The sequence below is a fragment of the Gymnoscopelus microlampas genome (assembly GCF_963454915.1).
Source record: "Gymnoscopelus microlampas genome assembly, chromosome: 4".
NCBI classification, from domain to species: Eukaryota; Metazoa; Chordata; class Actinopteri; order Myctophiformes; family Myctophidae; genus Gymnoscopelus; species Gymnoscopelus microlampas.
The window spans coordinates 53,499,026-53,521,692 of record NC_139941.1 but is presented as its reverse complement, the minus strand read 5'-3'; the positions used below and the strand labels follow the sequence as shown (position 1 = coordinate 53,521,692).

Genomic DNA, 22,667 nt, shown 5'->3' with positions numbered 1-22,667 from the left:
TGTTCCACAAATGTGTTTTGCTAAATTAGACCTGCTGGTGGCGCTATAAAGGCCAATGTGAATGTGAAAAGGGGGGCATTTCTTCCTCGGCCTAGTGGGAATCTGCATGCAAACTTTCACGGAAATTGCACACTGCATTCATGTTTTGAGGCATTTTGTTTAAAACTGACCAATCCTGCAAACTTTGGAAGCCACTGTAAGCCAAATAGGATGGAATATGAAATATCTGACAGATCCATCAGAATCACATGACTATGGAGATGCAGTGTACCAATTTGCGTGTTTTTTGGACATAATCTGAAGGAATAATCTCCAAAAATGTATTTTACATAAATCGGCCTCCTGGTGGCGCTGTAAAAAGCAGATGTGAAAAATGCTGTCCAATGTTTTTCCTTGGCCTCTAGGGAGTGTGCGTGCAAAGTTTCACGCAGATCGGTGCAGTTATAGTTAAAAATGCAAATCGGCCAGTTATAGCGCCACCATGAGGCTGATTTGAAAATGTTCAAGTGGCATTTCTTCCTCGGCCTAGTGGGAATGTGCGTGTGCAATTTTATGGAAATGGCAAGCTGCGTTCATGATTGGAGGCAGTTTGTTCAAAACGGACCAATCCTGCAAACTTTGGAAGCCAACCTTAGCCAATGAGGATGCAATATGGGAAATCGGACAGATCCGGGTTGATCACATGACTATAGAGATACTGTGTACCGATTTGCATGACGTTTGGTTAAAAGCTGTAGGTGTAATGAGAAAAAATGGGTTTTGCACAAATCGGCCTCCTGGTGGCGCTATAACAGGCCCATGTGAAAAATGTGGGGCAGAGGTTCTGAATTGGCATCCAGGGAGTGGGTGTGCACAGTTTCGCAGCGACCGGGCCAACGGTGCCGGAGATTAGCTGTTAACACACAGACAGGACACACACACACACACACGGACGGACGGACGGACGGACGGAGGGTAAAACATACTCTCTCGCCATGCCTTTCGGCCTGGCGGAGACAATGAATGGCAAGTATGTGTAGCAGGATGGGCGTCTCCCACTCTGCCCATGGCTCATGCTCCTCCCACTAATCAGTGGGCTGATTGGCTGCAGTATTTAGGCAGCGCTCCTTCTGCCTGCTGGAGGTGTGTCCTCTTGTTTGGTGTGAGTGTCTTCAGACTGGTCTCTTTGACCAAAGCTGGCTCGTTGGGCTTCAGCTAAGCCACGCTTGCCCACGGCGTGTGTGGGTCCTTCCTTCTTCACGATGTATCAGGGCAGGTATGTCTCTATTGTTCAGCAAGTGCCGAAGTGTATAGTAGTTATGGTCATAAACTTGACAGTTTGTGTTATGTTCTTTAGTCCCTGTGTGCGGCTGTCTGTCCCCCCACGCCCCCCCCACCCCCCCCCCCCCCCCCCAGCTGGGTCTGTGGTGGGTGACTGAGCCACACAGAGGTGTGTCTGTGTGCATGGCGAGGTGTGCGCTTTGCCCTTGAATGCATGGTAGGTTTGCCTCTGTGTTTTTGTTGTGGCAATGATTTTAACATGAGCACTATTGAATGGTAGGCCAACAGCTGAAAGGTAGGTTAACAGCTGAATGGTAGGCCAACAGCTGAATGGTAGGTTAACAGCTGAATGGTAGGCCAACAGCTGAATGGTAGGTTAACAGCTGAATGGTAGGCCAACAGCTGAATGGTAGGCCAACAGCTGAAAGGTAGGTTAACAGCTGAATGGTAGGCCAACAGCTGAATGGTAGGCCAACAGCTGAATGTTAGGCCAACAGCTGAATGGTAGGCCAACAGCTGAATGTTAGGCCAACAGCTGAATGGTAGGTTAACAGCTGAAAGGTAGGCCAACAGATGAATGCTAGGCCAACAGCTGAATGGTAGGTTAACAGCTGAAAGGTAGGCCAACAGCTGAATGGTAGGTTAACAGCTGAAAGGTAGGCCAACAGATGAATGGTAGGCCAACAGCTGAATGGTAGGCCAACAGCTGAATGGTAGGCCAACAGCTGAAAGGTAGGCCAACAGCTGAATGGTAGGTTAACAGCTGAATGGTAGGCCAACAGCTGAATGGTAGGCCAACAGCTGAATGGTAGGCCAACAGATGAATGCTAGGCCAACAGCTGAATGGTAGGCCAACAGCTGAATGGTAGGCCAACAGCTGAATGGTAGGCCAACAGATGAATGGTAGGCCAACAGCTGAATGGTAGACCAACAGCTGAATGGTAGGCCAACAGCTGAATGCTAGGCTAACAGCTGAATGGTAGGTTAACATCTGCCACTTGTGTTAAGGGCTTGGTGAAGAGGAACACACTGCCTTTGCCTACTTCACCACTGACCGACGCCCCATGTTGTAGGCTTATTTTAATGATTTTATTCTAATGTTGCGTGAAGCCCCCGGTCACCCTGTTACAATGTGAACTGTTTTAATATTGTGTTGTAAGAGTCCTCACTAACTTTATACTGTTCTCCTTTTAGGCCTGGTGCTGCATGGGGACCCAAGATAGGAACAGGTGATGGCCGCTCCAGTGGTAGTGGTAATCCCCCTTTTTTACTTTAGTTGCTAATTTGTTGTTGTTAATTCATTTTTGTTTGGTTTGATGCATGCTGTGGTTTATCGGGGTGCCGCTGCCCTGGACGGTCAGACTGCCACCCATGCCCCCAGCATTGGCCCATATGTGTAGGCTACAGTATATTGCTTTGTTCATCCAAAATGGTAATCTGTACGTTTATCCCACTAGATGTAATCTCTTTTATTAATGATGATATTTGGTTGACTAAAATGTTGTTTTCAAATAAAGCTTTTTTACTTTATGCCACGCCTCTGCCTCACATATTTAACAGCACAATGAACCTTGTGGGGAGTTATTATTTTATACAGGTGATTAGCATCAACAGTCTTAGGCTTCAAAGAGCGCCCTCTGCTGTCCTAAAGGCAAAGCCACTGGGCTGAGTGAGTTGGCCAGATTTAACCCATTCAGACCGGGAACGCATCTGTGTGTCATTTTAAGATTTATTTGGGCTATTTAAAAAGATAGCAGATCTACAAGCTCATAGCGCGGCACTGAGTGCCGCGCTATGAGCTTGTAGATCTGCTATTTTTCAATAGCCAAAGCAATATAAAAATGACACACCGATGCTTTCCCGGTCTTCATGGGTTAAGGACTGGACACTCCTTTTTCCAGTGTCCGTTAGCTTTACAATAATGACATAAACTCACTGATTTGCAGTGGTGGGAAAGGACTCAAATTATTTACTTAAGTAAAAGTACCAATACTGCAATATAGAAATATTCTGTTACAAGTAAAAGTCCAGAATACAAAATTTACTTGAGTAAAAATTGAGTTTAAAAACAGCAGATCTACGAGCTTGCGAGTCGCGACGCATTGTGAGCTTGTAGATCGGCTGTGTATAAAATGGGGCTAAAGTGGTTAATGTATGTTTTGTAATATATTCAATTTTTCAATTCAATTCAAAGGGCTTTATTGGCATGAGAAAACATACGTTTACATTGCCAAAGCAAAAAGCACAATACAACAATACAGCAATACAATCAAAATAAAAAATGTACATTTGAAAGTCAGAATTTTCAATAGATCAATTTCTATGTACCAAGATCACTGGGTGCAAATATAGTGCAGGAATATACACAATGATTAGTCTTTAGGGTGGTTGTGTTCCGTTCGATATCCTTCTCCTATCACAGCAGCTCACGAATCTTGCTGCTGTGTTTGCACATTGTTGTACTTCGCCCAGCAGATATGGGAGTTTTTTGTCATTGGTCATGTTTTCAAAATCTCTGTGTGTGGTTGTAATCTGTGGGAAGTATGTGTCTCTGATGTCTTGGTACAAAGGACAGACGGTTAGGAAGTGTAGCTCGGTTTCCACTTCCTTTTGTGTGCAGTGGGTGCATAGTCTGTCTTCTCTCGGGATACAGGTCTGCCTGTGACGACCTTTCTCGATCGCAAGACTGTGCTCACTGAGTCTGTACCTAGTTAAGATTTTTCTTTGTTTTGGGTCGGTCACGGTGCACAGGTATTCTGCCACTGCGTATTCTCTGTTTAGGGCCAGATAGCATTCTAGTTTACTCTGCTTTTGTGTTGCTTCTTTCCAATGTGTCAGGTAGTTTTCCTTTTGCTGTTTTATAATTTTGTTTGGTCCGATGGGTTTTCTATCTTGTGGCTCTGTTTGTGTTTGTGCCCGGAGTTCCATGGCCAGCTGGCTGAGGGGGCATCTCTCTAGGGTTTCGCTGTGTGTGAGTGCTTTGTTATGGAGTGCATCTAGGTCGCTTTCTTTTAGGTGGTTGTAGAACTTAAGTGCTCTCTTTTTTATTTTGATTATGAGTGGGTATCGTCCTAGTTCTGCCCTGCATGCATTATTTGGTGTTTTTCGCTGGGTACGGAGAATGGATTTGCAGAATTCTGTGTGTAGGGTCTCGGTTTGGTGTTTATCCCATTTTTCAAGGTCATGGTTTGCTAATGGTCCCCAGATCTCACAACCATAGAGGGAAATTGGTTCTATCACAGAGTCCAGTATTTTAAGCCAGGTTTTAATTGGGATGTCTATTTTGATGTTTCTTTTGATAGCATAGAATGCCCTTCTTGCCTTGTCTCTCAGGTCCTTTACAGCTTGGTTGTAGTTCCCTGTGCTGCTGATGTTTAGGCCAAGGTAGGTATAGTTTTTTGTTTGTTCTAGTGGGATCGTATTTAGGAAAAATTGATGGTTTTGGCGGCTGGATCTTTTTTGAAATATCATGATTTTAGTCTTAGTTAGGTTCACTGTCAGGGCCCATGTCTGTGAGAATTTGTGTAGGAGATCAAGTTGCTGCTGTAGTCCTTCCTTGGTTGGAGACAGCAGCAGCAGGTCATCTGCGAAAAGTAAGCATTTGATTTCTGTGTTTGCCAAGGGGATGCCTGGAGCTGTAGACTGTTCTAACGTTTTTGCTAACTCGTTGATATATATGTTGAAGAGTGTTGGACTCAGGCTGCATCCCTGTCTAACTCCTCGGCTTTGGGGGAAAAAGTCTGTGTGCTTTTCGCCTATTTTAACTGCGCATTTGTTGTTTGTGTACATTGATTTTATGATGTCATAGGTTTTCCCCCCTATGCCACTTTCCAATAGTTTGTACATCAGACCCTCATGCCAAATTGAATCGAATGCTTTTTTGAAGTCGACAAAGCAGGAGAATAATTTGCTTTTGTTTTTGTTTATTTGGTTGTCAATTAGGGTGTTTAGAGTGTAAATGTGGTCTGTTGTGCGATATTTTGGTAGAAAGCCAATTTGTGATTTGCTCAGGACATTGCTTTCTGTGAGGAAGTTTAGGATTCTGTTGTTGAGGATCATGCAGAGGATCTTTCCGAGGTTGCTGTTTACACAGATCCCACGGTAGTTATTTGGGTCATATTTGTCTCCACTTTTGTGGAGTGGCGTTATCAGCCCTTGATTCCATGTGCTGGGGAAGATCCCAGAGCTCAGCACTATATTTAGGAGTTTTAGTATGGCCATTTGGAATTTGAGGTCGGTGAATTTTATCATTTCATTTAGAATACCGTCTGCCCCACAGGCCTTCTTGGTTTTAAGTGTTTTTATTTTGTCTTGTAGTTCTTTTAGGTTGATTTGGGAATCTAGTGGATTCTGGTAGTCTTTTACGGCTGACTCTAGGTTTTGTAGTTTATCTTTTATTTGTTTTTGCTCTTTGTTTTTCTCGATTGGGCCAAAGAGGCTAGAAAAATGATTCACCCATATATCTCCATTTTGGATGGGTAGTTCGTCCTGTTTTAGTTTATTAAGTCTGTTCCAGTTTTCCCAGAAGCTGTTTGTCTGTATGGAATCTTCGATATCTTGCAGTTGGTTTCTAACATGTTGATTTCTTTTTTCTCTTACTGTGTTTTTGTATTGTTTCAGTGTTTCTCCATATTGGAGACGTGTGTTGTGGTTGTCTGGATCTCTGTGTTTTTGGTTTGATAGTTTCCTTAATTTTTTCCTGAGATTATTGCAGTCATTATCGTACCATTTGTCATTTTCAACGTTTTTTCTGGCTTTCCTGTTTGATACTTTTAAGTTTGCTAGTGAGGCTGTTAGTTCAAATATATGATTGAGGCCTTCTACTGCCCTGTTTACACTTTCACTGTTTTCTTCAAAGGTTTTTTCTAGGAAATGATCCAGTTGTGATTGGACTTGTTTTTGCCTAATAGCATTTTGGAAAGCTTCTGCGCTATGTTCATTCCATTTGTAACGTTTTCTTATAGTATGTAGTTTGTTTGGCGTTTGTTCTTTGTGTCTGTGTGTTGATCTGTTTAGATAGGCTGTGATTCTGTTGTGGTCTGACAGGGGTGTTTGCGGGCTGACTGTGAAGGCTCTGAGCGATGCTAGGTTTATGTCCGTGATAAAGTAATCTACCGAGCTGTTTCCCAGGGATGAGCTGTATGTATATCTACCGAAGGAGTCCCCTCGGAGTCTACCGTTAACAATGTACAGACCCAGTGAGCGACAGAGCTGTAGCAGTTGTGACCCATGTTTGTTTGTTGTTTTGTCGTGATTGTATCTCGGGGGACATGTTGGGGAGCTGATGTTTCCCCCTCCTGGTAGGTGTTTGTTTCCCTGTGTGTTGAGGGTGTCAGGCCCTTGTCCTGTTCTGGCATTTAGGTCCCCACAAATTACAATGTGACCGTGTGCCTGGAAACGGCTGATATCCTCTTCTAGTGTGGGGAAAAAGTCCTCTGTATAGTAAGGGGATTCAATTGGGGGGATGTAGGTGGCACACAGGTAGACATTTTTTTCGGTTGTGGTAAGTTCCTTGTTTATTTCTAGCCAGATGGAAGATGTTCCAGTTTTGACTAGCTTAATGGCGTGGACTAGTTCTGATTTGTACCATATTAGCATACCTCCAGAGTCCCTTCCCTGGGTGACTCCTGCCAGCTTTGTAGATGGTACCACAAGTTCTCTGTAGCCAGTAGGACAGCCAGTGGGGCCGTCCCCTTTGTGCCATGTCTCTTGTAGAACAATGATGTCTATGTTTGCAATCTCTTTGGCAAAGTCTGTGGTTCTGCTCTTGATGCCAAGGGCAGTCGACCTCAAACCTTGTATATTCCAGGATGATATAGTGAGTGATTTGTACTCCATTATTCACATTGTTGTTACATTCCAGGGGTTCTGCCCTGGGCCCATGCTGTGTAGAAATCCCTGAACATCTGCTCGATACTGTGTGTGCTGGGGATGGCTCTGGTTACCGCCTGTGCGTATGTGTATGGTTGGAGAGGGAGGGGGAGGGTGGGCGGTGGTGAGGCTGGTGCAAGAGGGTATGGGATGGACATCAGTGGTGTGGGTGTGCTGTGTGTGGGATGAGGTCTGGGTGGGGCAGTGAGGGTAGGCCTCAGGGGTGTGGTTGGGCCACCCTGTTGTGTGGCATGGGGTCTGGATGGAGCGGAGAGGTGTCTAGGAGAGGGTCTGCTAGGTTGATAGGGGTGGTGACGTCTAGTAGAGTGTCCTCTGGGTGTAGGATGTTGTCCACGATGGTTGCGTGTGTAGGGTGTTGTGTCTGTAGGATAGTCGCGGTCGAGTGCTATGTCCTTCAGGCTCTTTGCAAAGGTTGGAATTTCAGCCTTGCGGATGTGTACCTCGTCGTGTAGGCTTCCCTTGTGTAGGGTTGGGTGTTCTGCGAAGTGGACCTTACTCTTCCTTGCACAGATTCTGGAGGTCTGTGCGTTGATTTCGTTGATGTAGTCGTATTCGACGTCGCCTCTGTGTAGCAGTGCCGAGATGACTACTTTTGCGTTGGGAAATGTTGAGGTGGCTTTCTCTATCATTCTCTTGGTAGACGTAACCATCTCGTAGTTTTCCTGTACCCATATGTCGTTTGTGCCCGTGTGAATTATTATGTGGCTGGGGGAGCCCAGCCGGTCCCTTGTCAACAGCTCCATCGCACGTGCTGTGTTTCGACATCTGATGAGTTCAACTCTGTGCTTTGGGAAGAGCTTTTTTGCATCAATGTATTTCCCATTTGAGTCAGTCAGGAGTACAATTTCTGGGTTTTGTGGCTGGCGGTTTTCTGGAGGTGTGGCAGTGGGGGAGGGTTGGGATGGGTCCTCTTGAGTTGGGGTGAGAACGATCTCTTGGGAGAGTGCTTGGCTTTGAGGTCCCGTTGATTGGTCACGGCTATCTGCTATTTCTCCCTGCTGATAGCTGGTTGGAGTTGCTTCCCTTTCAAGCCTTTCTATCTCTCTCCTGAATGCCCCTATTTCCTTTTCCTGTCTTTCTCTTAGCATTTCTAGCTCCTTTCCCATGTCTTCCTTTAGCTGTCTTAACTCCTTTCCCATATGTTCTTGTAGCTGTACCAACTCCTGTTTGAGCTTCAACTCACTGTCTTGCAGCCTTTTCACCCTTTCTTTAAGCTCACTCTCTTCCTGTTCCTTTCTGGTACTGGCCCTGGGAGCTGTCTGTTCTTGTCTGTACTCTGACAGCTGTTGTTCCATCTGTACCTGTCTATATTCTAGGCTATGGAATTGTTCAGCCAACTGGGTAAGCAGGTTTGGCTCTATGGTGTGACCTTTTGTGGTACTGGTTTGTGGGGGTGGGGGTGGACTATCTACTGTGGTTGGGTGTGGTGTTGTGTCTATGTCTCTACTGTTTGGAGTGCTCTTTTCTTTTGCCATCTCCTTGATTTTGGTGAAGTCATTCTCTATGGGTGTTCTGTACCCCTGGATTGTTACTTTTCCAGTGTTGAAAATGTTTACAGTGGTGGTTCCTTTCTCTGAGTGCATTTTAAGGCTACATCCCTCAGTCAGATGTGCCTGTTTTATCTCTGTGTAGTGCTCTTGTGTGGCTTCAATCCATGCCTGAGGACTATGTGTGGAAAAGATTAGGTTTGTTATAACCTTCTTTGCGTTACAGTCTGCATAAAGTGTCTCTCTGTTATTTGTCAGGAGTTCAGTCCTGTAAATATCCTTTTCTTTAATGGATTTTGCTTGGGTTGGGTATTCAATTAGAATTGGTGTTGTGTGTGTGTGTGCTATAGCTAGTGTCTCAGTTGCCATGGTTGCCATTGTTCAGTTTCACACCTAGCTCACCTACTTTCACGCCTATCTACCTGGCCCCTGTCTAACACCCCTCCCCCGATACCTTCCTTTGTTATGCTACTACTGCACTGCTACTACTATTGCTACTGCGACTAGTATATATGTTTAAAAGTTTAAATGTTTGAACTGTTCCAATGCAGTTTACTACGATTTCTACAGTATTCTATTTTACTACAATCTTACTACAGTCTTACTACACTCCAATGGCTCTAGACTAGAGTTCTGCAATGTATCTCCAAACTGCAGGCGTACTTACTCAAGTTCTTTGTGTGTCTTTTCTGGTAAAGAGCGAGTTTTAACTCCAAATGTTTTGTTGAGTGGTAAAAACGTTGTTTTATTCCTTGTTGTCCTTGTTGTCCTTGGTAGATCCTTTTTTGGTCTTTGTGAAAAGTGTTAAAAGTATTTCACAAAAGTCTTTAAGAAGTATTCCAGTATCCAAGGCTCAGGAGCTCACAAAAACACAACCTTCTCCCTCGACAGTCACTCTGCGTATATCGACGTATATCTGCAAAGTAACTAGTAACTAAATTAGTGGAGTAAAAGTACAATATTTGCCTTGAGATGTAGTGAGTAAAAGTATTGGAAATAATCCAGTAAAGTGAAAATTCCTCAAGTGTACTTATTTACATTACTTGAGTAAATTTTCTTAGTTACTTTACACCACTGGATATTAGGACTGGACACTCCTTTTTTCAGTGTCCCTTAGCTTTACAATAATAACAAACACCCACTGATTTGTCATGTGTGCCTGGTGTCACCCTGTGGTCAGAGACCCTGTGGCCATGAAACTCTGGAGACAGACAGACAGACAGACAAATAGAGAAGGACACAGACACAGACAGACCTGGCTGCCCAGAGAGGAAAACTACACAAATATCAGGGAGGAGTTCTTTACAAAAAAATCTAAATAAACTGCCCAGAATTCCTAAGTATGACAGAAAGGGAGAAATGACACTCCTTCTGGGGGAACAGAAAGAATGTGCAGTTTTAGCTGCAAAATATGTGGATTCCTGTCACAAGAAAAGGGACAACCAGTAGGACACAGATGTATACCATGTTTTACTTACACCATCTCCTTTATTTATGTCATTTCATTGATTGTATTTCGTTACGTTGTAATAATATAATAATTGTAATTGTGCTTTGGCAACACTTCTCCAGAATGTCATACCAATAAAGCCTTTTGAATTGAATTCAGACAGACAGACAGACAGACAGACAGACCCCTACTTGACATAAGATATAAATGAACAGTAGTCTATATAATACTTATGTGTGCAGCCGGGTTTGGCTTGTCTTGATATGCTTCGTTGCGTTTGGCGTCGTGCAGCGAAAATAGACGATCTACAAGCTCACAGTGCATCGTGCTGCGACACGTTGTGAGCTTGTATGATGATCTGCCATCTTCAGTGTGTGACACCACACGCAACTAAGTATCAAGCCTTTACTAGAGATGTAACGTACGGCATGGATTAAGAGGACAATTCTTTCAACATATAAAACGTTGTATTCAAGTTCAGGAGAGAAAACATGAGGCCCAATTATGTTTCTTATTCCTTTATTGATATTGTGACATTCCATTCAAACCAAGCAAATTAAAGCCAAAATCTAACATCTGAACTTCAAACCATTGATGATCAGGGGCCCAGATCCCAGGGGGGAAGGAGGGGACATGTCTGACATGTTCCTCCAATAAAGTATCTTTAAATAAATGATATTATTTAAAATCTATATTTAATAGAAGCTGATTCCACTGAAGATTTTTTTTTTTTAAAGCAAAAAAAAAAACGTTGATATTTAGTATAAGTTATTGGTTGATATATTGATTCTTGTACCACACCTCCTCAAGTCCATCTGTGCTTATTACCAAGATGTTTTACTGTACCAATTCTTAATAGTTAAATATTGAAATAGAATCCCAATCAATTGTAATGTAAACATTACAAATGTAATAACAAATTCTAAACAACTTCTTATCAGGTAACAACTACATATTCTTGTAACTCATGTCTTGCATTACCAATGCTGGCCAAATCAATCAACTACATGGCAGAAAACACAAGCATCACACATCCCACTACCCACTACATGCCTGACCTCGCAAAAAAAAACAACTCCCACAGACGTACAGTGACTGACCTGCTTCACACTGTCACCCGTCTACACATGACATCTTATGTCATACGTCCTTGTTAGTTATGCTGCAGGACCACATTGGAAACAAGTGTTTCATTACGCTTTAATGTGTTATCCTAGGTTTAAGTTGTTTTGTGATTTTGCTCGTATATTTTTACCAAAATCAAATCAAATCTCAAATGATGTGAATTAATGTGAAAGTATCAATGTTTGTAAGTCCTGCAGTTAAACATGGAGGCATGTTAATGTGTTTGTTGTTAAATCATGTGATGTCAACCTATAATTAATTATTTACATCATAACATTATAGTTTGTTTCATGCATTGAACATGGATTTGGTGTTTAGTTTTTGCCAAATGTCAGACAAACTGTAATCATTGTGACTATTATTAGTTAGTTTAAAATCCTAGCATTAGCTCTATGTTGGTGATATTATTGATGAGAAGATTCCTTGTTTGTGGTTCCCTCCTAAGTTGTAATGAGATCTGCTCCCCTGCTCGTGATTAGTGATTACATATACATCATTACATATCATCATCATTACTTAATATAAATGATTGCATGTCATCAGTGTTTCCCATTAATTGCATACACTGTGGCGGAGCACCATTGTTTAATTTGGGTGGAACCGGGTATACCCATCACCTCAGAACACCCTAGAGGGTTTAGGTCCACCCTAGAGGATCAGGTCCACCCATCACACAGAAACAAAAAAAGGGTTAAACCTAACCCTAACCCCAACCTTTAACTTCACAAACACTATGCCTATAAACCTAACCTTAACCCTAACCATAACCTCACAGAAACTATGCCTATAAACCTAACCTTAACCATAACACTAACTCTTTAAATTCACAAAAACTATGCCTAAACCTAACCTTAACCCTAAAAGGTTGATGATGTCATCATTGTGCTGCTGTTACGACTATTTAAAAGCTGATTGGACACACGTGTATTTCTTCCTCTCACACCCAGGTGTTCTGTGAAAAGACAATAGACCAATAAGAATCAGAATGTATTAACTGTGTGAACATGTTAACACTTTAGAACAACCTTCCCTTATAATAGTAAATTAATCATTCATAAATTATTAGTTTAAATAAATATGTTATTCATAACATGTTAAACAGTTGGTTAATGATTTAATGATTTAAAACTATGCTGTAAATAGTTAAAAGATTATGAACAAGTTATTAGTAAACTACTTAAAAACCTAACATCCCAGCACCCTCCCTGCAACTACAGTAACCATCAAAGTAGAAACAACTCGGTCCATTCAAACAACATTTGACCAATACTTTGTCAATAGTGTATCTTAGTAGGAAGGGCAGCTCAGTTGGTAGAACACTCTCCTTTGGACCACAAGGTTCTGTCTTTGATCCTGTTAGTGATGGAATGATCAATGTTTTCAATGTACTGAATCATTGGTTCAGTTCACTGAAATGTTGTGTTCAATGAACTGAATCATTGGGTTCAGTTCACTGAAATGTTGTGTTCAAATGATTGGTTCAGAGTTTGGCTGCATTGTGTCGTCTCTTCACTTTCTGACTGAGTCACCCATGAACGTCCTCTCAGGCTATGGGATCTAAACTCCTTCGTCATGTAAAACATGTTTATATTTGATTGATGATGAATGGTCCAAACTTACACAGTTCACCAAGAGGACCCCCCCACCCCCCCCCCATCTGACCACATTGACATCAGTGTTGTCTGATACAACAAATCATTTGATTATTAAATTTGATTATTAGATTCATTATTATAAGAAATTAAGCAGAAGACACATGATGATGTGAATTCACACGACCGGGATGGTTTACGAGGATTGTTTCACTTCTTACACTAGCATGTTGTTTTGTGTATGTTTTCTAGTTTTATACACTTTTATACACTAAAACTGTATGAATGAATACGTAAAAAAGTTTAGTAAAAAGAAAGAGGAAGTGAACCTGGGTGTGTGGGAGGAGTCTAAAGATTCTCATCATTGGTTGTCGGCACCAGAATACGACCTGATAGAAGAAGAAGAGAGACAGTTAAAACAGACACACAAATACATCCTATGTACTGTATTGTGTGTATTTCTCCATAAAATGCATAAATGTACACACAACACAACAACCTTAGGGTTCAGTCATCAGGGTCACATGTTGCATCAGAACTAATGTGAACATTTGACTCTTATTTAAGACTAAATGTGACAACATAGAACACACTTTGACCTCTAACTATGTCGTCTAAACTGGTCTAAACCGGTTAAGGTTCTAAACCAATATAAACCAATTTAGGTTGTGGCTTTACATGTTTGTTTGTTTTGCATTTCTGTGAGGGTTCCACATGTCATGTGATCCTCTGTTGACCTGACCTCATTTCTTCCACTGTTAGTAGATTTATTAATTAAACATGTTCAGTAAACATGTTAATCACCTCGTTTCTTCCACTGGAAGTAGATGAATCCAGACAGGAACAAGACCAGACCCAGAACCAGACCTGATGCTCCCATGGCCACCTTGTTCTTCACTGACTCTGGCATGGAGTCATCTGACAATACAAATATTATATTATATTATATTATTACAGTAGATTAAAACACCTTGTTCTTCACTGACTCTGACATGGAATCATCTGTGTCATTTTAGATTTGAGCTATAACTATTATTTTATACTTAGGCTATTCAAAAATAGCAGATCTGCTATTTTTTAAACAGAGACATTTGTTGAGACATTTGACAGTTACAAATGTTTGCTTTAAATATATATATTAAAAGATTTGCAAACATTTTTCAAAAATAGCAGATCTACAAGCTCGTAGATCTCGGTGCCGCACTATGAGCTTGTTGGAGATCTGCTATTTTTTAACACAAAGATGTGTTCCTGGACTGAATGGGTTAACCCAACCCTTGATGTGACTCTAGTCACAGAGACTTACCCCCCCAACCCAACCCTTGATGCTGAGTGCCAAGCAGGGAGGCATTGGGTCACTTTGATAGTCTTTGGTATGACCCGGCCAGGGATCGAACTCCAACCTCTCAATCTTAGGGCAGACACTCTAACCACTAGACCATTACCATTGATATTAATGCAGCATTTATATAAGACCAGTTCCATCTCTCAGGACTGTTCTCATACTTTACAGTCACTTTCAGCCCCTTCACTCCAGCAGCTTCTGACCCTGATGTGGAAATTCTATAATTTCTATAAATGTCTTTGTATCTGCAGCCATTAGTAAACTAAGATGATGTACCTCATCTAGACAAGACACTTTAAGTAGGTGAGGCTCCTGTCATGACCTTCTTATTAGAATGGTAACTTTTTTAGGATGTTTTAATGTATTTGTATTGATTTTTATTTCTGGTGTCTGTATGTTTGTGTCTTGTTTTTAATTGGATTGCTGTGTTTCCTTTCTGCAAAACAAATGTACCTTCAGTTACAAAAAGAGAAGAATCCTTGAACCCTTAAAAAAGAGTGTAGTATAACACATTACAGTAGAATACAGTAGAATACAGTAGATACAGTAGATACAGTAGATATAGTAGATTACAGTAACTGACCCCAGTCCATCTTGATAGGCGCGGTCAGGCTGGGATGTTCCACCATGCATGTGATCTTCTCTCCTGATCTGTAACGCACACACACACACACACACACACACACACACACACACACACACACACACACACACACACACACACACAGACACAAACTACAATTAGGCACCATAGCATTAGACCGTTATAGGCAATAAGATACTGATATTTTCTCCACCTAAAATAATCATGACGTGCGTGTGTCCTCAAGTTAAATGTGTGTCCATGTGGATCTGCTCAGAGCTGAAGCGGCCCCTCCTCCCCGCCCGGTCTGGCAGTGAGTGAGCAGCTTTTAATTAGCACTAACATTAGGACAGATTGTGAAAGTAGACGATCTACACGCTGAAACGCATCGCGATTCAACACACTGATCCGTTGATCTTTGTTATTATTTAGTTTTTTGGAGAAAAAAATAAGGTTTGACTATTTTTGTGTAGGAGCGTGAATGCCCCGCTGGGCTCTCCTCCGCTCTAGTGTTTATTGTGTATTCCACTATTCCCTCCCCATTGCAGAAAAAATAGGAAGGCAGAAGAAACTTAGTAACGAGATATGCACGTTATAGCGTATTCCTGTGTGTGTATTCATGTATAACACACTCGCTCGCGGGTCTCTGTGTGCGTTTGTCATGCTTGCACGACGACGAACTTGCTGCGTAGTTGTGTCTGGAGTAGACTGGTGATAAACATGGGACTCGGGAGCAATCGTGTGTGTGTGTGTGTGTGTGTGTGTGTGTGTGTGTGTGTGTGTGTGTGTGTGTGTGTGTGTGTGTGTGTGTGTGTGTGTGTGTGTGTGTGTGTGTGTGTGTGTGTGTGTGTGTGTGTGTGTGTGTGTATGACTTAATATTAGCCTACCAATTAATGGGCCATTTTCAGTAAGTGAGTAACACTCGTTTTATTTTTAAAGAATATATCTATAGGTGTGTATTTCTATGTAAAGGTGTCTGTTAGGTGTGTACCTGGGTGTGTACTCCAGGTAGGAGTGGTACTGGTAGTACCAGTCTCCATCAGACAGCTCGGCAGTAGAGGAGAGACCAGAGGTCAAAGGTTCTTGACCTATCCACCAGGTCACCAGGATCACTTGAGGATAGAAGTCGTAGCTGCTGCACCTCAGCATGTGAGTGTGTTCACCACGACGAGGGGGAGTCTCTGACTTCAGTCTCACTTTGGGCTCCACTGGATAAATGAGATTATTATTATTATTATTATATAACCGTCAAAGGAAAATGTCATGATCATAATGATGATAATGAATGATTATAATGATGAAAGCTGCACGCACGTCTTCAACCAGCCAAAACGTTCGTATTTGATATTATACTGTTTAGACTGATGATAGGTTCATGGTTTACCTATGATCCTAGATTAATATTTCTATGCATTTGATGTATTACCTTGTGTTTTCCTTGTTTACTGTGAATCTCTCTGGATTAAGAGTCTGATAAATGCCTACATTGTAAATTGTAACTGTAAATGTCAGTGTTTGGCCACCAGATGGCACTAGAGGACAACGTTTCATAAAGTACTGTAGATTCTACCATGGTCTACATTTTTCTACAACGTAGAATGCATTTATATAATATAATTTAATCATATTGAATAATTCACAGGTACACAGTGCTTTACATAAACAACAATAAACCAAGCAATATCATTTAATGAAAATTGCTCAAATGAACAAGAGTAGAAACAAACAAAACAATACACATAATCCTGTAAAATATTGTGATTAAAAACATACAAAACAAACTAGTAAAGACAATAATTAAAATATAAAATCAGGTGGTGAAATGAAGTGTATAGAGGTGTGTTTTAGCCTGCATGGTTCTTTTTAAAGTTCATTTAAAAACATTAATCCTGGTGTCTCTGTTTTAGGAAGGTCATTATATGAGGGTGAAAACACTCAGAAATAGATCTATATGTTTCATTTATACTCTGTGTATGATGGTGACACCACATGTTGTGAGCTTGTAGATCTGCTATTTCCACTGTGTGACAGCCTGTTAGGATACAGTATAAATCAAGAGGATCTGAAATGTTTCTCAGCAGATAAAGAAATATGTAATAATTAGTATATGATCAATATTAACACCATTAATCATCTCTGAATAGAATCATGTGATTTCATGTTATAGTTTATGAGGTGATGAGTATTGAGTGCTGCTCTGAGATCAGCTCACCTCTCTTGTTCAGAACAGAGGAGTAGTAGATCTCAATGTTGTGTTTGCAGCGTGTCTCTCGTTGTGCTCTGTATGCAGCCAGTGTAGTCTAGGATCTTTATTGCCGCGCTCTGCGTTCTTCACACCAAGCTCAGTGTATCCAACAAACTGATCTACTCTACTGTCCCACCTGAGGAACTCATCACCATCGAAATTCATTGACCATATGTACTGTATGTCCTTCAGCTCACTGGAGTTAAACACACAGTGGTGAGCCTCATAGAACACATATCCATCTGGAAATAGACAATTAAAAATGTCATTAATGTTCAGTTTTATTATCATAATGTATAATATCAACACTAGGCTAACTGCCCCCCCATGGACATAGAAATACTCTGTTACAATTAAAAGTCCGGAATTCAAAATACTTGAGTAAAAGTATAAAAGCATTTGCATCAAAATGTACTTAAATTACCAAAAGTAAAAGTATTCATCATACAAAATGTCCCATTTCAAATTTTCAAATGTATACAAATCTTTTGAAAATATCAGATCTACAAGCTCACAATGCCTGCGCTTGTATAGAGCGGCTATTTTCAAATGGACGATATAAGGCTGAAGAAGTGGTTACTGTATGTTTTGTAATAATAATCAAAATCTACTAAGTAACTAATAACTAAGGTTTTCAAATAATTGTAGTGGAGTAAAAGTACAATATTTGCCTCTGAGATGTAGTGGAGTAGAATTAAAAGTATTAGAAATTGGAAATACTCGAGTAAAGTACAAATACCTAAAAATTGTACTTAAGTACAGTACTTGAGTACATGTACTCAAAGACGTATACCAAAATAATTGCTTCTCACTGTTCTCAGGTAAAATATTGATGTGATTAAAATGCGATTAATTTTGATTAATTAATTACAAAGCCTCTAATTAATTAGATGAATTCTTTTAATCGACTCCCAGCCCTAATTTTGCTATGTTATGTATGTTTTATTTTGATGGTAGCTGTTGTATAATCGTATTATCTTGGATTTTGAAACGATTCATGTCTTTTATTAAAGTGTGTGTGTGTGTGTGTGTGTGTGTGTGTGTGTGTGTGTGTGTGTGTGTGTGTGTGTGTGTGTGTGTGTGTGTGTGTGTGTGTGTGTGTGTGTGTGTGTGTGTGTGTGTGTGTGTGTGTGTCTGTGTGTGTGTGTGTGTGTGTGTGTTCAACCGTTTTAGTTAATAACTATTGTGTGCAGTATTCATGTACCTTTCACTGGTGGTTTCTTCAAGGCAGTGCGAGTGTTGTCCAGGTTGGCTTTGCAGTAGTGCTGATCAGCCACAGCATTTTGATAAGCTCCTGGGTAGGTCATATGATCTACAAACGGAGGCTGAGCATCCACCGCCTTCCCTTTGTTGTAGTCTGCGTACACCAACACTTCACCATCCAGTGCAAACATCCACTCTTTATATGAGTCTTTAACTGTGTCTGAACAGCCAAGGACTGTAGTCTCCTCATGGAACACTGTAAATAAAACAAAGATGACATTAAATTCAACAACAAACTTCTTCACAGTGACATTAACACATAATCATCATGTTAAACAATCATGTTTGGTTCTTATATGAAGTGAAAGGTTGGATATTAAAAGTATCTTCCTGTCAAACGTTTTATTCACACTGAAACAGATTCAAATGTTTTTATGTATTTCTTTATTTATTTTTATTATGAAAGTAATTCATAAGGAATGATTTATTTCATGATGTCACCAGTGGTGGAAAAAGTACTCAAATTCTTTACTTAGGTAAAAGTACCAATACTTCAAAATAAGAATACTCTGTTACAAGTATAAGTCCAGAATTCAAAATTTACTTGAGTAAAAGTACAAAAGTATTGGCATCAAAATGTACTTAAAGTACCAAAAGTAAAAGTACTAAAATGTTTGAAAATAGCAGATCTACAAGCTCACAACGCGTGCTTCGCGACGTGTTTTGAGCTTGTAGATCTGCTATTTTCAAATAGCCTATGTATGAAATAGGGCTGAAGTGGTTAATGTATGTTTCATAATATCCTAATTTATATCTGAAAAGTAACTAGTAACTAAAAGTTTTTAAATAAATGTAGTGGAGTAAAAGTACAATATTTGCCTCTGAAATGTAGGCCTAGTGGAGTAGAATTAAAAGTATTGGAAATTGGAAATACTCAAGTAAAGTACAAATACCTCAAAATTGTACTTAAGTACAGTACTTGAGTAAATGTACTTAGTTACTTTACACCACTGGATGTCACAACAACCCAGTTATCAAATCATGTTAGATTTCTAGTGTGATGACGTCTCCACGCCCCGCCCACGGTTCACCGCAGCGTCGTCCTTGATCAGTGTTTACCGTTCGCAGCGCCAAGCACACACCCGGCGCAGCGGTAATTAAGTACATTTACTCAAGTACAATTTTGAGGTATTTTTTTACTTTACGTGAGTATTTCAAATTGTCAGTACTTTTACTCCACTACACCTCAGAGACAAACATTGTACTTTTACTCCACTAGGCTACTATTATTTGACAACTTTAGTTACTAGTTACTTTGTAGATTTTGATTATTATTACAAAACATACATTACCCACTTCAGACCTATATATATATATATATATATATATATATATATATATATATATATTATGTTGGCCATTTGAAAATAGCAGATCTACTAGTTCACAATGCATGGCATAGTGAGGCATTGTGAACTTGTAGATCTGCTTTTTTCTAAAGATTTTTTTTATACATTTTAGACAATAACTTGTGAAACAGGACATAATGACATAATGACTACTTCTACTTTTGGTACTTTGAGTAATTTATTTTACCAATAAATAATACATTATAAATAAGTAAAATTAACCCCACACGGTGTAACATTTCTTTAACAGTTAAAATAGTATATTTTACATAGCAGCAGTTACAAAGAGGTATAAAATATACAACCATATGTGTGCAACACTCTTGTATGATGAAATATAGAGATGTGAGGTTTCTGGAATCCCCAGGGTTCTATAATAGGCCCCTCCTCCTCCCTCTGCACAAAACCCTCATTTTCATGATGTATTATATTATATTCTCCATATTTCATGATGTCACAACAACGCTGTGTGTGTATGTGTGTGTGTGTGTGTGTGTGTGTGTGTGTGTGTGTGTGTGTGTGTGTGTGTGTGTGTGTGTGTGTGTGTGTGTGTGTGTGTGTGTGTGTGTGTGTGTGCGCGTGCGTGCGTGTGTGCATGTAATTTTTTGTATTGTGCATTGTTCATATTTGGTTTTATATAATAATAGTAGATATAAATGTATATATTATATAATAACATAAATATAATGTACTTACTTCCTGGGATCGCTTTGACATGAAGTACAGAGGAGAGGATGAGGAGGGTGGCTGTAATCTTCATCATCACTGATCAAAACTGAACTGAATTTAACAGATCAGAATAAACAGATGAGAATAAACAGATCAGAATAAACAGATGTTTACTGAAAGAGAAGTTTTGGAGTCTGACGGAGAATGAAGGAGGACTCGTTCTTTAGTTCAGAAGAATCAGCCAATCAGATTAAAGATATGATGTTACATCATCTGTTTCCAGAAAGACGACAGTCTGGATTATTGCACATAATCATGAATGGTATATAGCTGTTGCTTATGCACCTTATGTCTCCTCATGTACATACTGTACCTTATGCACCTTATGTCTAACCTAATGCACATATTCTACCTAATGCACCTTATGTCTCCTCATGTAAATATTGTACCTAATGTCTAACCTCATGTACATACCGTACCTTATGCACCTTATGTCTCGTCATGTACATACTGTACCTTATGCACCTTATGTCTCCTCATGTACATACAGTATGTAAATATATTTTTTTAATTCATCTTTTATTTTCTCCCCCCGTCTTCTTTTCTTTCTCTTTCTGAAAATAACTAAAACGATGGAGCTGCACAAAAGATAATGTCACCCACTTCTTTACACCTTTAACCTGTGATGTGACAATAAAGATGATTCTGATTCTGTTGAAGAGAAACACAAGAAAGAAAGAAAGTAAAATGTTGTAATTAATTAAAAGCTTTCAGATGAGACATGATGGGAGGCTAAAGGTTAAAGTTCATCACTTCAGATTGAAGTGATTACAGATTATTTAAAATATGAATAAATTAAATAATGTTTCTCATGTAGTTGCTGTTGGAGGGCAACGGGTGGGGGGTTCCAATCCACACCAAACTTTACACAAACACTGTTCAGGTCTGGTAAGAGAATAGTCTCACCAAATAAACTGAATGTCACACATATGGTTCTATAGCAGTGTTACACAGTGTTTAACACTTCATATGGACACAACTCAGAGACCATTGGATTGGAAGGCTGTGCAGTAAAAGTCTATTTAGTCTATTCATTTACTTTTAATCATTTATAAGCTAAGGTGTTCTACATTCTCACACAAAGGAGTCACATTTGACCTCCTAACTCAACCACATCTTCTTGGTCAAAGGTCAAAGGTGACATGTTGGAGCATCAGAGTGGTTAAAGGTAGCCTGGGATCAAATACCATTTTCAGGTTTCTGGTCCGGTCTGGAGTGGAAATAACTTTATGTCATCAGGCGGCCGGAACCCACGACCGGAACCTCCAGCACCGTGCGCCTCCAAAATGATTCCCCTAGTTTAAAACTTGTTTAGTTTGGTATAATCGTTTAGTTTCTTTTGGTATAATAATGGTTTGGTATGTTCATCTTTTATTCTAACTCGTAGCGCGACTAACGAGACTAAACAAACTGATTCACATTATGTGGGGAACAAAAACAATGTGACACCAACCGGAATCAACCACCGGAACAAGATTGTTTTTTCCCCCTTTTTTCTAAACCGGATCACAGGGCTCAGTTTTAGAACGAATACCAGGCTTTCCTCCAACCTGCTCATCAGAAGCAGTTAGGGGTTCAGTGCCTTGCTCAAGGACACTTCAACATGAAGCCAGGAGGAGTCAGGAATCAAACCGGGAACCTCTGTAAACTGAACTCACAGACGCTCCTCTAATCCAAGCCTCATTACATCTCACTGATGAAACCATCACGTCATGTGATCAAAGTGTTACTTCAGAGGTGTGTGTGTGTGTGTGTGTGTGTGTGTGTGTGTGTGTGTGTGTGTGTGTGTGTGTGTGTGTGTGTGTGTGTGTGTGTGTGTGTGTGTGTGTGTGTGTGTGTGTGTGTGTGTGTGTAACCACGCGCGCGCGTGGTTGAACTCACCACTGAAGCTTCTGACTGGAAACTCAAACTTGAATTTCACTTCCTGATTCACCCAGCAGCCAATTATAATTATTCTTTTATTAAACATCACCAGTTACTAACTTACTAGAGAGACATGTTGATGTCAACAACCTGACAGACTGTACATAATTATGTATTTATTCATTGTTTGTTTTATTTGACTCTATAGGTAATGTCAACGTGTTGCTCATGTCAATAAGGACACTTTACATCTGATGTAATTAAAAAGTTGCAACAGACAGACAGACAGACAGACAGACAGACAGACAGACATTTTAACAATGTATTTATGTCCACACAAGTGAAACTCCCAGGGTGGTGTAGTCTGGTATTCTGTTTCAGGGCCTAAGTGCCCTGGCTACATTTGCTAATGTATGTTTATAATGTATTGTTTTTGTCTTTACAGCACTTTGGTTGACATGGTCATGTTAAATGTGCTATAAAT

The 22,667-nt window shown here is 40.2% G+C and overlaps 1 protein-coding gene across 1 annotated transcript in view; it reads right to left on the bottom strand.

Moving 5' to 3' along the window:
- The window catches only part of LOC311044400 (H-2 class II histocompatibility antigen, E-S beta chain-like), a 207,857-nt gene extending 185,595 nt beyond the window's left edge, over nt 1-22,262 (bottom strand). The window contains exon 1 of the mRNA XM_084055947.1: nt 22,202-22,262. The gene's annotated coding sequence lies outside the window, so the exon portion shown is untranslated. The remainder of the gene's footprint in view (nt 1-22,201) is intronic.
- Nucleotides 22,263-22,667: the final 405 nt, after the last annotated feature.